The sequence below is a fragment of the Nothobranchius furzeri genome, chromosome 17 (assembly GCF_043380555.1).
Source record: "Nothobranchius furzeri strain GRZ-AD chromosome 17, NfurGRZ-RIMD1, whole genome shotgun sequence".
Classification (NCBI taxonomy): domain Eukaryota; kingdom Metazoa; phylum Chordata; class Actinopteri; order Cyprinodontiformes; family Nothobranchiidae; genus Nothobranchius; species Nothobranchius furzeri.
Genome location: NC_091757.1, coordinates 58125582 through 58145385, shown reverse-complemented (window position 1 = coordinate 58145385; position 19804 = coordinate 58125582). Strand labels below are relative to the sequence as shown.

The following is a 19804-nucleotide window of genomic DNA, read 5'->3' as shown; positions in this document are numbered from 1 at the left end:
AATTTCTTAATAAATGAAATACTTAGAGGAGTGTTTGGCTTAAGTTCTCAGCTGTTAGCTAAACGTACGTTTTGTCTGAGCAGAATGTGACAAGCTTCATATAAGAAGTCAAATTAGCAGTTATTCTTCATCTTCCTGCGGTTTTGTTTCGTCTAAACCTGCGAAGAGGTGTTCACAACAGTTAACGGGACATGAAATCACTTTGCAGCTCTGCTGTTCTCTGTTCTCTCTGCGATGAGCGGAGGCCGATCCACAGCCTCCCGTCTAACGGCCGGACGAAGCTAACAGCTCCATGCAACTGAAAAACTCAAAACTATAAAAAACAAACTTAAAGCCTGCGGCATGTGGCCTGTGCTCTACTCTAGGTGATAACATGTCCTCGACAAGATTACTGTGCAGCTGTTTGTGTGTTTAGTCTGAGCACCGGCATCCAGCTGTGAATGGAAGCAAGTGTTATTTTTGTTGATTATACTTGCTTGTGTGTGCACGTGCTCTCATACTTGTGCATGCATGTTCATGCACCGTGCAACTCAACTGCCAAATTCATTAAATTTGCATTACTCAGCCTGATTAGGAAATGTGTCCTCCCTCCTGTGGAGTGATGAGAAGATGAGCTGAGTACCAAAACACGCCAGCAGGACGGTAAACAGTAGATGATGCGGTGGGAAAGGCCGTTAGCTGAAATTAAACCAAATACACTAAATAAACAGATATTTGTAATATGTTTGCATCACAATATGAAAGTATTGAGTTATCACTGTAATAAATTCAACATTAAGACGGCGTGAACAGCCAAACTGGGCAGTATAATTTAAAAGTCATGTTTTCATTTTGTGTAATATAAAAATGTCATAAAATAAAAAATGGGTTCTTTTTGTCTAAGAAATCTACAATTATAAGGTGGTTAAAAACATCACTTCAGTTTAAAATCCAAAATGAATTCATATCAAGATGAATCACATCTGAACGGATGGCTGTGGTAGTCCGGAAAAATTCTACTTTAGATAAAACATGAATAAATGTTAACTTCACAAGAGAGCTGACAAAAATGAGATAGTTTAATATTCGTTGCCATGTGGATGAATTGTTCTTTTCCTTTCATCCGTTGTCTGGCATACTGGGACGGACTCCACACCGACTACCCTGGTCAGGATGAAGCGGGTACCGAAACGAGTCGGTGAGGAGAAGCTGGCATCTGAGCGAGCGCTTCTCTGGATCAAGTTCTGCAAAAATGACTATCAACTTGAAAAAAAAAACGGTAAAAAATATATGATTCATTAAAAAAGAAAACGACAAGTAAAGAAAAATATCTGAAACTGAAAATGAATCTAAATGAGGAACATGACGGGTGAGGAAAAGGTGAAAGGAGGTGAGAGGAGGAGGGGGAGGAAAACAGGAGGTTCCAGATGGAAGGTTTGCGTTGCCGAGACAAGTTGCCGAGGAAGTCATTAAGCATCCATTTCATCTGCGTCCGCTTGGCCAGCGAGGTTTCTAATTGCATCTGAGGAGGAGAGGAGAAACGCCAAAGCTCATTTAGATCAAAGATGGAGGACACCAGACTAACTCTCTATCCCACTTCTCTCCACTTTTCCTCTCGCTCGCCCAAGTCCTCATTTTCCTCTTACCTTCTAATTCCCCTTCCTCCCATTTCACTTCCCAGTATGCTCCCTGTTCCTCCCAGCTCCCGCTTCTGTTCCAGTCCCAGTCTGCTCTGCAGTAGATGATGCTGTGGCGTTTTCCTTTTGACTCATAACCTCCCTGATGTCTTTAAACAGTGTCACACGTTGCAGTCATTAGGGATACTCGTGATTATTTCCTTCACTCCAGAGAGCCAAGAAGCCATAACACTCTCCCTCCTCCTCTCACTCCCTTTGTTTTCTTCAGTTTTCACCTCCTCCATAATTCACTTTCTTTATTCCGTCATTGCTGTCTTCTCTAGACAGTTTTTTCTCTTTAAAATAAAGCAGCTCTGTGTTTTGGGGTTGCTGTTTGTCAGGAGAACGAGGCTTCTCAGCTGTAATTTGCTGCTGGTATTTGTTACTCCTCTAGTAAAAGTGCAGTGTCACAAACTCTTCATGAGTCTGAGATGTGTTTGGTTGTTAGGGGTACAGCATTAGCTGTGTGAGAGGTTCTCGATGTGGAAAGACAATAATAAGCTTCTCGATGTTAAGTAAGAAGGTTCCAGGGCAGTACCCGAGTGTTTTTATTAACTCAAGTGAGAACTTGCAGTAATTGCGTTGTGCAGAGTTGGACTTCCACCCTCTCCTTGCCCAGAGAAATTGCTTCTGGCTTTTAACCACTGTAGAGTGGATGGGTGACGGGAACATTAAAGCGGTAGGCCGAGGTGCGGGGGGGTTGTTGTGTCCAAAATACTCACAGCCTCTCTGCAGGAGCCATTAGTCATTATTCACTGGAAATGGCAAAGTCTGTGTGCAGCAGTATGTTAGCAGAAAGCAACAAGTGGTGCTTCTGCAGAGGCGCCTGGTGCAGCACTAACAGAGCTACCAAGGTGAAGTGCTGCAGCCACAGTTAATCTACCCCGACACCGCACTTCCTGTTGGGCTGAAGGACACAGGAAGCTCTGGTGCCACAGCTGCACTTTTCACGCTTTGCATGTGAAAATAGCCGAACTTCAGATGGGATTTTGTCTGCTTTATGTCAACATGCCTGAGAAGAGAGGTAGGACATGATTGTTTAAACAGAGAACTGGTGGTCAGGAAGTCGTATGTCTTCAGCGGTGTGCAATTATCACAGTAGGACTCCCAGCTGAGAGCGTAATATGTGTGGCTAACACGTTTAGCATGTCTAGCTTTAAAAACAACAGGTGAACAAACAACACCTCAACCTGTAGTTCCCGCAGCAGGGCGTCACTCAGCCTCCGTTAGCTGAAGCGCTAGTTTACGTCAGTAACGGTTTTGGGTAAACTGCCTTAAAGAACAGCAGTTTCTCTGAAGTCCCGTTACGATGCAGTCGTCTGCAGATCTCTGGCCCCTCTGCTGATAACGCTGTTTTTACCGTGCAGGACGACGGTGGCAGGAGTTAAACGTGTGTGGGTGAATGACTGGTTGTGTTGTGAAGCACGTTGGGAGGAGCTGTAGACCTCTAGAAGGCACTTTTTAAATACCGTTCCTTTACCGTTTATAAATTACAGATAACTTTAGGTGTGTGTCCACTATCGGACCTTCTAGGTCATTTCTACAGACCTTCAACACGGCTCAAGTCAGAACCAGGCTCATGTCTCTTTCTCAAGGTGACGTTCGCTATAGAAACATCTCAGGAAACATGTAGCTCCCAGTGGATCTGTTTAATATAGAAACACGTGTTATTTTGCATAACACACACTACAGAAAGGCTAAAACATTAAATGTGCATGCTTCATGCATGCTCTTACAGTCACTAATCTTTAATTTCATATCAAACTTTTATGTTTCACAAACCTCCAAACAGCAAATATCGCATCCGTTGTCATATTTTTAATAAATCTAAGATGCACTGGGTTTGTTTCTCCAGCATCAGGAGAAAAATCAGAGGTGATGCGACGACTGACTGGGTTGATGGAAACTAAGGTGCGTAATTACAATCCAGTGTGTCAGAGATGAGAACAAAGAATGTTGTGTGAACATTAGAAAATTACATCATGCCGCTGTGCAGGTGAGAACACCTGAAGATGGCTATCAAGGAGGCAAGGGTGTTATTTTCTTATGTGAAATCCGGTTAACACGGAATGTGACAGGGAGACGGAGGTCAAGCTCCGGGCGTCGCAGAATTCCAACAACCTGTTAGCAAACTCAACATGCTCGCTGTGATGACGGCCGTGAGAGACGGAAGCGAACGGCGAGGCTCATGAAGCAGAACACCAACGGGTCAGAGGCATTCAGGTGTTGATTACGAGGAGGAGGTGTGTGTGTGAATGATGTAGAGCAGAGGAGCTGAGTTCCACCTGTGAAATAATAAAAGACTTGCTGACAGTTTTCTCTCGTTCATCGTCTTTTCTACATTTTTCTACAACTGTTGCCTGGAGGTGAAGCTAAACTGTTCTTTCATGCTGCTCCTGTAAGTTTAGCAGAGCCTTCTCTTTATTTTATTTTATGTTACATCCCCTTTTTCCTGGTTTCCTCTCTTCGCCCACACAACGGCACTTAAAGCTGATCAAACTTATTAAAATAAATGAATGTTAAACTGGGAAGGAAAGCATCCTAAATGTTTGTTTATGATTTAGGTGCAGCTTCCGTTTCTTCTTCAAACCACGACTAAATGAAATGCAGACATGTTTGGTCTAGTTTAAGCATTTGAGCCTCGTCAGGTGACGCATGAAGTTCGGCAGAAACAGGAAAATGTGGAGAGACAAGAAGCTGCTAATTATTCAGAGTTTCCCACCTCATCTGTCAAATTTGATGATGACTCTTCCGTAGGAAGTCTGCTGCCCGCAGGAAGGGCACACTGACACTAACTGATGGTTTCAGTGCTTTCAGAAGAAGCTAAATGAACGTAGAGGTTCACAAGAATGCTCAGATTCAACCACATGCATCAAAATCTATTAGTTATTGATGCATTTGGACAACATCTTCCTGAACGCTGGTAAATCGATGCTAAAAGGACCACATCCTGCACAAAAACACATCCTCTAGTTTAGTTCATCACATGCTGATGCTTGATCAGGAGCTCTTCAATCCCCTCAGCATGTGGCTTTGCCTTTGGTTTGTTCTTTTAAAGAAGTGATCTACAACATTTTACAGTCAGAGGTCATGTGTTTAAACCTGGAATCAAATATTCTGCTCATTTTATTAAAGGCAATCTTGCCAACTTGAGCAAACCAATGACTTCTTTAAAAAGTCACACTGAAATGATCTAATAAAGATGGAAAATCTCAGAGGTGTAATGTGCCGGTTTGGTGTTGGGATTCCTTATGAGGTGCTAAATAAACAAGTAAATCAATTATTCAATCAGAGATGCTCAGCCAAACTGCAATGGTGACCAAATGCAAACACAAAAACAAACAGGAATAAAAACGAACAGAAACGAGTTGTGCTGGCGAACAACGAGCCACAACACTCACATTCACAAGTGTTAAGACATGCAACTGTAATGTAAGGAGCATATTTACCTACATTAAAACAAGTCATTGCAGTTCATATTAGGTCCTTTACTAATTAAAATAATAAAGGATTTTATGGCTTTGACCATTGAACCTCCAAGCCAAGAGAAAGCTAAGCGTTTTCCTCCTTTTTTGCAATTTTTATTCATTTTGCATAATAAAGTCATGCATTAAAAATGAATTATAGCAATGATGATATTATCTACTGATTATCACCTGTAAGTCACTTTGGACAGTAGTGTCTAAATACATAAACATAACGAAACTAAAGCTTTAAAGTGACAATGTGTATTTTCCTGGCAATAGGGGGCAGTACTTAGCTAAATGTTTGTAAGCAAGAGGTATTTTTGTGTTTTGGAGTAAGATCTACACAACAGATGGCCATCAGGGTGAAAAATCCCTGGTAGTGCAACCTCCAGCAAAATAACAAGCACATTAAACTCCCTTTTATCACTGGCAACGAGCGAAAAGGCAAACGTGTAAAACAACGTTGATGAGTGGTGAAAGTGTTGTAACTGTCTGTTACAAATCAGTAAATGCATTTTGTCTTCACGGGCTCCTGTAAAAGGAAACATGGCGTCGAATATAACCTGCCAAAAGTCAAGCCAGCGCGGATGTGACACCACCTGTAGTTCCCTCCTCATCCACTAGGGGCTGGATCCAGAGAAGAGCAAGTTCCCACCAACTTATAGAAATCAACATGTTTACAGCCTGGTACAACAAACCATTTTAGGTCAAGTTTAATGTCATGACGACTGTCAGGGAGGCGGGGGTGATTTATTTTGTAACTCATCTGTTTAGATGTAATGAAAGCTTGAACATGATGAATAATTAAGGGTGTGTCTTTTTGATAGACATGTAGAAGATGACAGGCTCTTCTCTTACCCTCTTTCCTAGTCACTCTCTCTCTACATTTTTAATCACAATTGTCTTCTTTTTGCTCATTTTAAATATATTTTTAATCATTTTTTAAATTATTTTTTATATTTTTACATTTTTTGTTTTTGTGAAGCGCCTCGTGGTTTTTATCTCGAGAGGCGCTATAGAAATGATTTCTTCTTCTTCTACCTTTCCTCCCTGAATGCTCCACGAGAGGCCTCAGCCTCACATTAAGTGTTACAGCCTGAAGCAGTCACTCAACCACAGTTTTCTGGCCAAAAGCAGCCCCCACCTTTGTTAGCTTCGTTAGCTGGTAGCTACATCGACTCAGATGTATGTCAGTCATCTGCTCCCTGCACCCTCACAGCCCCACTCTCAACTCCAGTTGTGTATTTTCCAGAGGTGAGGGAGACACCTGACATGGCCAACATGGTGGTGATGGAAAAAACCCGTTAGACTTTCATTCAGAAACCGATGGTTGACGGCTGTAGATTTACCAGTTGATCTACATTCCTACCCTCACCTATGGTCACGAGCTTTGAGTAGTGACCAAAAGAATGAGATCACGGATACAAGCGGCCGAAACGAGTTTTCTCCACAGGGTGGCTGGGCTCTCCCTTAGAGATGAGATAAGAAGCTCGGTCATCCGGGAGGGGAACAGAGTAGACCCGCTGCTCCTCCACGTCGAGAGGAGCCAGTTGAGGTGGCTCGGGCATCTGGTCAGGATGCCTCCTGGACGCCTCCCTGGTGAGGTTTTCTGCACGTCCAACCGGGAGGAGACCCAAGGGAAGACCTAAGGCACGCTGAAGGGACAATGTCTCTTAGCTGACCAGGGAACGCCTTGGGATTCCCCCGGAGGAGCTGGCCCAAGTAGCTGGGGAGAGGAAAGTCTGGGCGTCTCGACTTAGGCTGCTGCCCATGCGACCCGACTCTGGGTAAGCGGCTGAAAATGAATGGATGAATGGTTGGCAGCTCAGTGGGTCCTTCCATTACAGTCAAGGGTTTAAACACATCAAAGTAGCCCTTCCATAACGTTTTACGTCTCTGAATAGTAATAACTGGACAGAAGATGTGATGAGAAGGTAAAACGAAAGCAAATGTTGCTGCCAGTTCTAATCTGTCATAGGGTGCCACTATCTTGCATGAAGTAGATCTCTAGTAGACCTAATTCATGGTTATAAGACCTTTTAAGTCAGATTAGTGTGCATCGTGCAGTTTAGTGGCCTAAAGGTCCAGGACCAGATACCACTACTTTAAACTTGGGTTAGTCATGGTGATAAACCACCAGCGCTAAAGCCTTACTGCCTCTTCAAAACAACTTTTAACGTGCATAGTCTGCTTCCTTCTTCTCACGACAGCACTGCCAGCGTTTCTGTGACACACACAGTTTATTTTAATGCTAATCCCTGTACACCTTCAAAGAGAGAAGGAAGTACGATTGTTACGGTAATGTGTTAGGATCCCTAATGAATGAAAGTGAATGAGAACGGAGGATTAAATGGCTGCGATGCCTAATATACTCCGTAATTAGGGAGTTAACGGCCTAAGCGATGGCGGGATTATCCAGGTCTGAGCTGACAACTAGACGAAGGCTACACATGACTGACAGCTTGCACTGAGCTCGTGGAGAGGGAGCGCTGAGAAGTGTTAGAGAGGGGCAATGGAGTGGGAAATTGAAGAAAGAATGAACATTTTTCTGTCATTTATCCAAGACATTTGAGATTTCAGCAGTTTAGCCGAGGCGTTGCTCTATTCAGACAAAACGTACGCGGCATGAGCGGCTTCGGCTACACGGACCCAGTAGTTGGGGCAATTACAGACATTTTACACCTGACAGGAATAGCTGTGCTTTTAAACATCCCTACAAATCAAACGCATAGTGGGTCTTTTTATTGGTCTCACCTGTTGTTTGGTTAGTTTCAGGCATCATAAATACACAACAGTGTTTAGAATACTGATTACAGGAAGACGGTGATCCTTCACAGGCTTTTCCTTTGCAGACATTAAAGCAAATCTTTGGAACACGCCGGGTTTTCCTCTTCACGTCCTTTGAAAGGGCTGAGAGAAAACAAGCTGCAGTCCTTTCATTATAGACTATTTCCTTCAGTGACCAGGTTATTGTCTTATCGCACTTTACACCAAACAGCACGATTAAAGGCTTGATCCACTTCCCTCCCTGTGGACCTTTCTGCGTTACGCAATTCCAGAGATAACAAGATTATATAGACTGAATGCTTTGGTAATTCATCCTTCAAACAAACAACCCAGGAACCCACCACCGTTTTCTCTCTGATCCCCATGAGACAATCCATCAGCCCAAGACACAGTTTAGTCACGGAATGTTGATTTATCCACGGAATGTTGATTTATCCACGGAATGTTGATTTATCTATGGAATGTTGATTTATCTACGGAATGCTGATTTATCCACGGAATGCTGATTTATCTACGGAATGCTGATTTATCTACGGAATGTTGATTTATCCACGGAATGTTGATTTATCTACGGAATGCTGATTTATCTATGGAATGCTGATTTATCTACGGAATGTTGATTTATCTACGGAATGTTGATTTATCTACGGAATGCTGATTTATCTATGGAATGTTGATTTATCTACGGAATTTTGATTTATCTACGGAATGTTGATTTATCCACGGAATGTTGATTTATCCACGGAATGTTGATTTATCTATGGAATGCTGATTTATCTACGGAATGTTGATTTATCTATTGAATGCTGATTTATCCACGGAATGTTGATTTATCTATGGAATGCTGATTTATCTATGGAATGCTGATTTATCTATGGAATGCTGATTTATATATGGAATGCTGATTTATCTATGGAATGCTGATTTATCTATGGAATGCTGATTTATCTACGGAATGTTAATTTATCTACGGAATGCTGATTTATCCACGGAATGCTGATTTATCCACGGAATGCTGATTTATCTACGGAATATTGATTTATCCACGGAATGCTGATTTATCCACGGAATGCTGATTTATCCACGGAATGCTGATTTATCTACGGAATGTTGATTTATCTACGGAATGCTGATGTATCCACGGAATGCTGATTTATCTACGGAATGCTGATTTATCTATGGAATGCTGATTTATCTATGGAATGCTGATTTATCTACGGAATGTTAATTTATCTACGAAATGCTGATTTATCCACTGAATGCTGATTTATCTATGGAATGCTGATTTATCTACGGAATATTGATTTATCCACGGAATGCTGATTTATCCACGGAATGCTGATTTATCCACGGAATGCTGATTTATCTACGGAATGTTGATTTATCTACGGAATGCTGATTTATCCACGGAATGCTGATTTATCTACGGAATGTTGATTTATCTACGGAATGCTGATTTATCTACGGAATGCTGATTTATCTACGGGATGTTGTTGAATCCTGTATTTTTTATTTCTTAGAAGCTCAGTCAAGTGAATGCCCAAGACACAGTTTAGTCACGGAATGCTGATTTATCTACGGAATGTTGATTTATCCACTGAATGCTGATTTATCTATGAAATGCTGATTTATCTACGGAATATTGATTTATCCACGGAATGCTGATTTATCCATGGAATGCTGATTTATCCACGGAATGCTGATTTATCTACGGAATGTTGATTTATCTACGGAATGCTGATTTATCCACGGAATGCTGATTTATCTACGGAATGTTGATTTATCTACGGAATGCTGATTTATCTACGGAATGCTGATTTATCTACGGGATGTTGTTGAATCCTGTATTTTTTATTTCTTAGAAGCTCAGTCAAGTGAATGCCCAAGACACAGTTTAGTCACGGAATGCTGATTTATCTACGGAATGTTGATTTATCTACGGAATGCTGATTTATCTACGGAATGTTGATTTATCTACGGAATGCTGATTTATCTACGGAATGTTGATTTATCTACGGAATGCTGATTTATCTACGGAATGTTGATTTATCTACTGAATGCTGATTTATCTACGGAATGCTGATTTATCTACGGAATGCTGATTTATCTACGGGATGTTGTTGAATCCTGTATTTTTTATTTCTTAGAAGCTCAGTCAAGTGAATGCCCAAGACACAGTTTAGTCACGGAATGCTGATTTATCTACGGAATGTTGATTTATCCACTGAATGCTGATTTATCTATGGAATGCTGATTTATCTACGGAATATTGATTTATCCACGGAATGCTGATTTATCCACGGAATGCTGATTTATCCACGGAATGCTGATTTATCTACGGAATGTTGATTTATCTACGGAATGCTGATTTATCCACGGAATGCTGATTTATCTACGGAATGTTGATTTATCTACGGAATGCTGATTTATCTACGGAATGCTGATTTATCTACGGGATGTTGTTGAATCCTGTATTTTTTATTTCTTAGAAGCTCAGTCAAGTGAATGCCCAAGACACAGTTTAGTCACGGAATGCTGATTTATCTACGGAATGTTGATTTATCTACGGAATGCTGATTTATCTACGGAATGTTGATTTATCTACGGAATGCTGATTTATCTACGGAATGTTGATTTATCTACGGAATGCTGATTTATCTACGGAATGCTGATTTATCTATGGAATGCTGATTTATCTATGGAATGCTGATTTATCTACGGAATGTTAATTTATCTACGGAATGCTGATTTATCCACTGAATGCTGATTTATCTATGGAATGCTGATTTATCTACGGAATATTGATTTATCCACGGAATGCTGATTTATCCACGGAATGCTGATTTATCCACGGAATGCTGATTTATCTACGGAATGTTGATTTATCTACGGAATGCTGATTTATCCACGGAATGCTGATTTATCTACGGAATGTTGATGTATCTACGGAATGCTGATTTATCTACGGAATGCTGATTTATCTACGGGATGTTGTTGAATCCTGTATTTTTTATTTCTTAGAAGCTCAGTCAAGTGAATGCCCAAGACACAGTTTAGTCACGGAATGCTGATTTATCTACGGAATGCTGATTTATCTACGGAATGTTGATTTATCTACGGAATGTTGATTTATCTACGGAATGCTGATTTATCCACGGAATGCTGATTTATCTACGGAATGTTGATTTATCTACGGAATGCTGATTTATCTACGGAATGCTGATTTATCCACGGAATGCTGATTTATCTACGGAATGTTGATTTATCTACGGAATGTTGATTTATCCACGGAATGCTGATTTATCTACGGAATGTTGATTTATCTACTGAATGCTGATTTATCTACGGAATGCTGATTTATCTACGGAATGCTGATTTATCTATGGAATGTTGTTGAATCCTGTATTTTTTATTTCTTAGAAGCTCAGTCAAGTGAATGCCCAAGACACAGTTTAGTCACGGAATGCTGATTTATCTACGGAATGTTGATTTATCTACGGAATGCTGATTTATCTACGGAATGTTGTTGAATCCTGTATTTTTTATTTCTTAGAAGCTCAGTCAAGTGAATGCTCAAGAAGCAGAGAAGAAACAAAGGAGAATCCATCGGTCTTCGGGGTGAATCATGTTACTATCACAGAGGAAATCACAAATAACTTGTAATGAGGCGTAGATGAGGCGTAGATGAGGCGTAGATGAGGCCTAGATGAGGCGTAGATGAGGCCTAGATGAGGCGTAGTGGCAGACTCGGGACACAACACTGCTTGTTTGGGTTGCAGCTGAGTGTCGGATCCAAAATGCATGACATCTGGTTCTTTGTGGGTTTTTTATGAGACTGATGTTTATTTTAAGAGCATGCATATTTTAAAACCTTATCACACCGGTATTTTGGCTTGGCTTCACTTGACCCTCGCGTTGTTTGCTGACGTGCCAAAAAAACACTAAATCTTGTGTTCCCTGGTTGGATTGATGCTTAGAATCATGACCTTTTTTTCTCCGTGCCAGCGACATAAGTGTCAGCGTCCAACCTCGTGCTCTTCGTTTGTCTTGTTTCAAGTCTGTTTTTACGCTGGTACGCACAGTTTGTCTGATCACTAGAAGTTAAAAGCTCATTGCGTTTCACAGTAGTCACAGTTTTGCATTTGTTCCTTACCTGTTGGATGAAACCGCTGCAAAACAGACTTTGATGATTAGCAGCATTTGCTGAAAACATGGAGACTACGACTACGACCCGGCCAACCCAGGCCATGCAGCACGAGTCCTTCTTCAATTTCTAAAACTGAAAGTGAGCAAATTTGAACGACCCAGCCTTCACGTTTATTTCTACCCCTAACTCGGTGTATTTCCTGTTTACTAGCAACCATCACAGCAAAGTTACAAGTAAATAACACAGCAGCACATACAGGAAACACTGGATCCGTCATCCTAGCTCTCTTAGGTAGGGGTGCAACAAAACCACTTTTTCCCAAATCGATACGATACCAATACTTGGATCTGAGTACTCACAATACCGATTACCGATACTTCTACCATACAAGAAATGTAATTATTTGGGATACGGTTTTTATTTTCTTCTCTGCCTTCAACAGGAAGACTGTGAGGTATATATATATATATATATATATATATATATATATATATATATATATATATATGTGTGTGTGTGTGTGTGTGTGTGTGTGTGTGTGTGTGTATATATACACACATTGATGATACCTGTGATAATTATTATGATGTTCTTTATTAGATAATTATTTTCCTTTTCATGTGTTTTATATGTATTTGTTATGACGTTAATAAATACAAACTCAAACTCAAACTATTGACGACTAAAGCTGGGCCTGGGAACGAGCTCCCGCGCCTTCAGAGTAAACATCACGGCTTTACAGTTTTCATCTGTGTGTCACACATCACATGAACAGCAAGGGGACAATCCATGGATTAGGAGATTGTTATGGGAGGCAGCTGTGCCTAAAGCGAGGCACAAACTGGAAAAGCTTCTGCAGCTCAAACTTCGTCATAACATTGTTAAGAGGCATGAAAACGATGTTTTTAGCTAGCTTGTTTTGCAGATTTGCCGTTGTAGTTCTAGTGGAATAAATCCCTCTGGTATGGATAAACGGAAATGACGCCACCAACATCAGCCGCTGCTCTGACGAAGGCGGCAACAAGAAGTCCAAACATGTCAGCAAAGGTAAAAACGATCTGTTTACATCGTGTCTGAAGAACAACCACAGGAAATGACATGACCCTGGTTCTGATGGGTTCCGTCTGACCCAAACATGACTGGAAAGCTAAATAGTGTAATTTTATTTAGACCATAAATGTGATTGTTCTTCTTTTGTTTTTAATCTAACACTTGGTGGCCTAAAATTATAGTCAGACACGATGAACAGTACTTTCCAAATAAAACAAAAGTTAAAGTCCAGACCTACAACCATTGGCTCGATACGTTGTGTTTTTAACCCTTTAAGCACTCACTGTGTACACAGAAAACTTGACAGAGAATACAGAGTTGTTATGCATACTTCATCCATGGGGACCATTGGAAAAGCTCTCGAGGCCCAGTGGAAGTCCTTGAACCTCCATGTTACAGCATGGACCCTGCCAGAACCAGCACCTGCTGTTTTCTAATCAGTTCTCATCTGAAGAGCGTTCCCTTGAGCATGTTCTTATCCTCGACAGACCAATTAGAAACCTCCACTCACTCGAGTTTCCTGGTTCTTGTGAAGCTCTGACCAATGACAGATGGCCAATGTAGAAACAAGAGTACACACAAACAAAGGGGGGAACCAGAATGCACGGATTATGAGTAGGAGTAAAAGTACAGAAAACTATTAAGAGAAACTCAAAATGACTAAATGTTGAACAGAAAGGAGACGGATTTAAGTCAAGAACCAAATCAAATGTCAGAATTATTCAACGCATTGTGACCAACTCATTTTCTCATGAATAAGTTTTTAGAAAACACTAAATTATATATATTTGTCATATATATATATATATGTATACATATATATATATATATATATGTATACATATATATATATATGTATACATATATATATATATATATATATATATATATATATATATATATATACATATATGGGGCTGCATGGTGGCGCAGTGGTTAGGACTGTTGCCTCGAAGGTCACAGGTTCGAAACTCGGCTGTGGCCTTTCAGCGTGGAGGTGCGTGTTCTCCACATGCATGAGTGGGTTTCCTCCGGGTACTCCGGTTTCCCCCTCAGATCACAACATGCCCTATAGGTTATAAACTGTTCGTCCCTTTGGATAAACGCGTCTGCTAAATAAATAAATAAACATATGTGTGTGTCAGTAGCTGCACATACAGGACTAGTGCTGCCAGTGGCTGAACATTAAATGTTGTTGTTTAATAATAAAATGAATGAACAACGGTTAGCATTTCAGCTTCATGAGACCAAAAACACACCGCTGTGTCTTACAGGCATCACCAGGAGGACGTTAACATGGTGGTGTCACACCAGAGCAGGTTACAAGGTCATAAATGATATCACATGGCTTTTCATGGGTAAAATCATCACAGGGCCAGTGCTGAGTTAAACAGGCGCCTAGGAAACATGGAGCGGTTGTAGAAACTGCCACCGCGTCCCTATGTGGGCATATCGCACCACACATCAGCTGCCGCAGCAGCTTCCTGTTCCATTAAACAATAAGACCAAATGACTATGGTGGTCAGTGATGCTGTGTACAGGTGTGTAAAAGCTTGCATGTGTATGTTTATAGGAAGAGTTTATTGTGCTTGTCTGTACGGATGTAAACAAAGCCCATCGGTCATGTTTGTGTCTGTATTTGTGTCTATGTGAGATTAGTGCAGCTGTTTTATCTTCCCTGTTAGTGTGGATTTGTCATTATTTTGTCTAATGAGTATCAAAAGGCAACTAATACTGAGAAATCTGTATTAGGATAACCAGGAAAATGCCTAATCACCTGAAAGACTTTGTAATAATAGTACAGTACAGGAAGCTTCATCAGGAAAACCTTGTTAGAAGGAGCAGCCTGGCTTCTGTCTGAACCAGATCTTCACCAGTCCAGGGATGTCGGTGAGGTCATGGAAATGACGAGGACTTGTCAGATGGCAAGACACCGGTGAAGTGTAAAGCATCCAAAACTTTCAAAGTAAACAAACATGCAGGTGTTCAGTCACTTAAGTTTGAAGCACCTTAGCTTGTGATGGCTCTGCGGCTGAGGTAAGAATTAAACCAGACCTTTAGATTTTCTTGCTCGTTGCTTTTTTCTGCTGTTTTTATCAAACTCAGCAGAAGAGTGTAAAGCCGGGCCGGCCATCAGGATCACTTCAACTGGGTGTCCCTGTTCTGGTGGTATTGACCCTGCTTGCACCTCTTCTGTGACGGTGAATAGTGATTTCAAGCCAAAGCTTTTGGAGTCGTGTGTGTAATGATGACATAGCTCTTCTCTAATGGAGCCTCGGCCTTGACTTACTGTAAAGTGCCTGATTTACTAATCAATGCATTGACCAGAGGGCTGACTGATGTCTCTTCGACCCGCCGGTTTTGCTCGGAGTTTCTTTTTTAAGGTGCCCTTTCCTCTGCTGTTCCTTTTTTCGTCTCTTTTCCCACGTTTGAGCTTTTTTTGTCCAAGAGTTTTATTTTTAACATCAAAGGCATTTCTTGCTATGAACACAATAAAATATCCCACCGCTGAGATCTGAAGCTGCGGCTGCCTAGAGCACCAACGTCGAGACTTCTGGTGTTTCCAAACACACCTGACCAGAGAGCTGAGTGCAAACTGCAGGTTTTTTAAAGGATGCAGTTACAGCTAAATGGTCTCCAAATGGAAGTGAACCTTGAAGCTTTCAAAGGCTGGACAGTGGCGAGTGGTTCAACAGACACTTGTAAATCTGATCAGCGATGGCTTATCTCTAGCACGCAGCACCACCCCATCCACCTTCCTCCATCCATCGCTGCAGCCTTGACATGAATAGGGGCATAAATCGCAGTGGCTTTGTGGAACAGCAGTGAAGGCAGATGGTACTTTAACAGATATGGCTGTAAAAATCATAGAAATACATAGAACTGCATGCCTGCAGCGATGCGACCTGGAGGAAAGACCGAAGAAAAGACGGCAAAGTTGAAAGGACTTTGGTATGAAATGAAAAGGGAGCTAAGGTTGTAAAGATAAGAAGCCGGAGTCTGAGATTAAAGCGAGGTTAAAAAGAGTGACAACAAATACGGAGGAAGCCTGCACATTTAAGTCTGTTCACCATAAATGGTACATTGATTCCTGGGGTCCCTTCAGCATGCAAACTCTCTGACTGACAGCTTAATGATTTGCACTTAGAGGGGAGGAGCGGAGATGGAGGGATTGATGGCAAAAAGGAGGACTTAATGGGAGGGGGGAAGCGAGAGGAGATTCTCAAAGATGGAGATGCTTCAGGATGAATGATTAAACAGACATGCCAGTGTACATATGGACCTGAGGTAAAGTCCAGAGAAGAAGCCTCAGAAGTTCTTAATAGTTTTCAGCTCTGCAGAAATTCTAGTATTTTGGTAAAATTGCTCAGAAAAGTGAAATCACGTTAAAGATGACGGAGAATGTGGGTTCTGGCTGTTTCTCTTCATCACATAACCGTGTCTGTGTGTCTGAGGAATGACTTTTGTAATCTTTTAGTAACACTTCCTTCCTTTATTTATTTATTTGTTTGTTTGTTTGTTTATTTGTTTGTTTGTCTATTTTTGACTGAGGCAATAGTAAGAGCATCTATTGTGTTGTCGCACGGCTCTGCAGAAGGGAAACTAGCTGACACCAATGTTGCATGATGGGAAAATGAATCCTTCTGAATGCTTGGACTGTGGTGAGGGATAGACAGTGGCAGGAAATCTCAGAGTGCACTGAAATAAAACAAGCAGAGGTCTTTGAAGTGCAGCATGAGGACATGACAGGCCAGGAAATTTCTAGCTGACACGTTTCTAAATGAAAGTGGGAACGGGAACGAGGTGGAATTCCATCACTGTGAGGAAGCACCGACAACAGTGCCTGACTCGGAAGAGACTATTAGGAGGTCGACTTCACCGGAGAAGGTGTGCAGGATGCATTCTCCATCTGGGTGAGGGAAATTTACCGGTAAATAAATTTATTTGAGCAAAACAAAGTTGAAAAGTTCAAATGTGCTCGGAGGTACCCGACACTTTTCATCTCTTCCACACGATTTTGTTTTCTCCTGATGAAACCTGCTGCAGTTTTCCACCCGACGTCCACGATTTAACACATCAGCTGGACTCTTCTAGCAGACAAATCAGAACAAACCGCAGCACTAGCAAAAGATCTGACCTGCAGGTCGGTCTCGCCGTTGTAGCCTCAGCTGGTCTACCATTGGCTCGGCTCAGTTTAGGCCGAGCCAATCACAGCACTTTGTTTGTAGGGCGACGGTGGATGGGCTTGTTTGGATGATGACAGCAGAGCTGCCACAGAGAAATACAACGAAGATGGAGGCAGCTCAGAAACGGCACTCGTTTGAAATGACGTTGGTATCGACCTCGGACGATTCAGACTTGAGCAGAATGTTCCCCTTTTAAAAATATGATTGTCTTATCGTGCACTATAATATAATGTAGGCAATGTGCCCACCCCGTCCCGTAGAGCTCCGTACAAAATGAACAGAGCGCCAGTCAGTACTCACTAACAGCTCCGTTGTTTGGTTCTTTCTGAACAGAGTATTAGTTTGTTTTTACCTTTTAGCTGACAAGTTTCGGCGAACACCGTAGGTCGATGTCGCCCTCTGCTGCCCGCTCTCTCCAGAGATGATGGAGTTTACACATTGGATCACGCAGAAACAGTGTTATCGGCGGGGAGGACGCGGGCGGCAGAGCGCAACATCAACCTAACCAATCGTGTTCCAGCGGCTCCCGGAAACGTAACCCAGACGCCGCTGTGCTTGAGACAGGGTCCGGTAGTGATGCGCTGAACAATAACTGACTAAGATCCTTTTGGTTCTTGTTGAATTAATTTTAATACTTATATAGTTCACATTGTCAGCAGATGCTTCCTGGATTCACTTTTACTCTCAACGATCTGTTACGCGGTCAGTGAATTGTGCGGCGCCCCATCTCACTGACAGTCGCTTTACCAGGTGGAAGTGATGCGCGCGTTTAAGGATTTCCGCTCCCACTTGATTGACCCACACATCAAGACCGCATCAAATAAACAAACAACATTTCAAACATTAACAAATACAATCAAACCTCTCTCCATTTACTTTAAGGCTCATACAAATAGCAAAAAGCATGCTTGAGTGATTAAGGACGTAACTCGCTTGATGCAGAGTTGGTGACCTTTTTGTGTCTTTAAATCATAAATTAATGAAAACACAACATAGTGTGTGCATAATAATAGTTAAACTATGTGTTTTAGCTCTGTTTTGTCGGCTAGAGGAGCGCATTCGCCTTGGTGTGATACGCTTGTCAGCCACTAGATGGTGCAATCAGATGAAAGAAATAATCCCAACATCTCCTTTAATTAACTCATTTCAAAAAATGATTAATTTGCTTCTTTTTCTTTGACGGTGTATGGTGGACTGAACAGCTGACTGATTTCCGTCACAATGAATATGTCACATCGCTTATTGCTCTGATTGGTCCGATTCTGTGCACAGACCGTTTGAACGACAACCCGAGAATCCGCCCCACAACCGAGCTCTGTCTGTGGGTCGTGGCCAGACTACATAGGGTGTTTTACCAGGCTAGTATTCTTGAGCACAGATAGCAAATTTACTTAGAAACACAGTATTTTATAATGTGGCATCACTTGTCAACAGAGATCTGTCCGGACAAAAAGCAGCTAATGAGGTCCTTCTTTACGGTGCTCTATCTACTCGTCTAAGTGTCTCACAGCAACTTAAAAGTTAAAAGAAAATCGGCACCATTTTAGCTGGAATTTGGCTGAACTACACACTTTTCCCAGAGGTTTCATTTGCTGCCTGGTAATGTGAAGATGTCTGATATAATTACAAAAATATTGCAGCATTTGTGGAAATGTCGTGCACATTTGGACTCTCTTAGGTGTGCTGCTTACAATTTATTACTAAGAGTCACGGTGAAGTAAGACACTAGCTTCATAACCTGTTAGGGTGTCAAAAAGGTACAGTGGAGAATGTTTGCTAGCAACTATGACCAGATTTAATGTACACATCATCAAGGACTGGACTAGCGTGTTACTGAAGTAAAGCGGTTGGTGCTCTGAGGTGGTTTTCATTTGGAACGGGCACTAAATGAAAAAACGGTTCAACTGCACGTCACATTTCTTCCAGCAGGCTGGAGGAGAACGTTTTACTGTGTTGACCCGCTGCATTCGAATTTGATGCTCAAGGCTAAAATCTGTGACTTGAGGTGGTTCTAACAGGAAATAATTAGGTGGAAGACCACATCATTGGTAGTGTAGTCAAACACATTGCTCCAACTTTTCTGTGTTGCTGTTAAAGGAAATGTGGCTGATGATCACAATCGTGCTGAAACACCTGGAATGAGCTGCGGGATGTAGATCCATCTGATGAACAGAAATGCTGTTTGGATGTTACCTGAGATTGCATGAAGTGTTAAAGAGCAACTTTTCTTCAACCTTGCAAGGTCGGTGTCTGCAGTTGCTGGAACAAAGTGTGCGCTAAACTGTTTCCACTCATCTTTTGGAGAGTTGTTGTCCCCCCCCCCCCCCCCCCCCCCCCCCAGCCTGAACCCAACCAAGAGTCAGAAAGTGAAATCAACTCTTTAGAACCACTGGGTGCAAAATATAAAAACAGCAAAACATTTTTTCCCGTGTCCTGTCTGGCTGTGAAGCAAACAGAAATGATGTCTGAATGCTGGTGACAAGCCTTACAGGTTTACTCTCAGGTGGAGCA

The 19804-nt window shown here is 41.7% G+C and overlaps 1 long non-coding RNA gene across 1 annotated transcript in view; it reads left to right on the top strand.

The window, feature by feature from the left end:
* The first annotated feature begins 2566 nt into the window (after nt 1–2566).
* The window catches only part of LOC139063711 (uncharacterized), a 100470-nt gene continuing 83232 nt past the window's right edge, over nt 2567–19804 (top strand). The window contains exon 1 of the long non-coding RNA XR_011517080.1: nt 2567–2679. This is a non-coding gene — a long non-coding RNA (uncharacterized lncRNA). The remainder of the gene's footprint in view (nt 2680–19804) is intronic.